Below are 1181 nucleotides of genomic sequence, written 5' to 3' on the forward strand. Positions count from 1 at the left end.
GAATATATAAGTCTACTTTAAGGCTGTTACGAAGGATTTTGCTTTCTTCTGATACAAAGTCCCGAAAGGTATCATCCGTCAAAGAATTACTGTTTCGTCTGATGTCCAACAGCTCCTCGAACTTGCACCAGTCTTTGTTATCTTCTTTTTCGATACCCTCCCCCTAAAATAATATGGTAGAAATACGAGAGCAACCTCTCAAGGCGTTTCATAGCTTATTACCTCTACAAGAACGTGTAAGAGACCTCGGCTCGTATCTCCAAGCAACATATAAATCTGATAGTATAGACATTCTATGACTTCTTTCAAAATACACTTTTTCAAATAGTTATCTAGGATAAGAAAATATTATTGGAAGCCAAAAATAAGATGTCTGAATGAAATATGCTTACAACTTAAGTCTAAGTACTGCAAGTTCAAGTTCCCAGTCGCTAAGATACATCCATTAATTGGATAGCTCTCATTTTGGAACGGATGTCGCTGTTCGTATTTCAGCGTTGCCTCGGTCTTCTACAAATATTAGTATCCAATAATTAATAATGATAAAGTGTTTTGAATTTCAGATTTCAATTATTATTTGGACAGGTACTCGATTCTGTAGAGTAATTCCCTCGTCTCTCGATTTAATAGAAAAATCTTGCAGGGCTAGAAATTATAGGCAATTAGAACAGAGATTTACTTGTTCCTGCATAATAATTTTACATTTTCTAGATCGCCTTGTTAAACTTTGCCGTGATCGTGATTTACTATTTTTTTTCAGTGGTTGTTCCTCTACTGGTTTATTCACGTCTTCGCTATCCCGCTTCTCTGCCTGTTCCTTTACAGTGATTATGTAAAATTATCAACCATACTCTTTTGTGAAAAAATATAATGCGCACTTATATTGTTACCATTTCTTCACGCAACATTAATTCAGCAAATTTTCTGCGTCGGAGATCCATAATCTCTTCGTGTGTCAAAGTAATTCTAATTTGTACAGTTAATATTTTTAATTAATCCACATTGCTTTAGTTAAAGAAGTTTAGATAGAATAATAGAATTGGTTGTACAGCTTGAGTTCCTGAATTATGAGTGATGCTCCTTCATCGCATATCCTGTTTCCAAGTAAAATTAAACCGCTCAGAGACCTACAGATATAAAACGATTCTTTAAATGTGTAATTATAACTTTGATGCGTAATG

This window comes from Calliopsis andreniformis, chromosome 9 (assembly GCF_051401765.1).
Source record: "Calliopsis andreniformis isolate RMS-2024a chromosome 9, iyCalAndr_principal, whole genome shotgun sequence".
Classification (NCBI taxonomy): Eukaryota; Metazoa; Arthropoda; class Insecta; order Hymenoptera; family Andrenidae; genus Calliopsis; species Calliopsis andreniformis.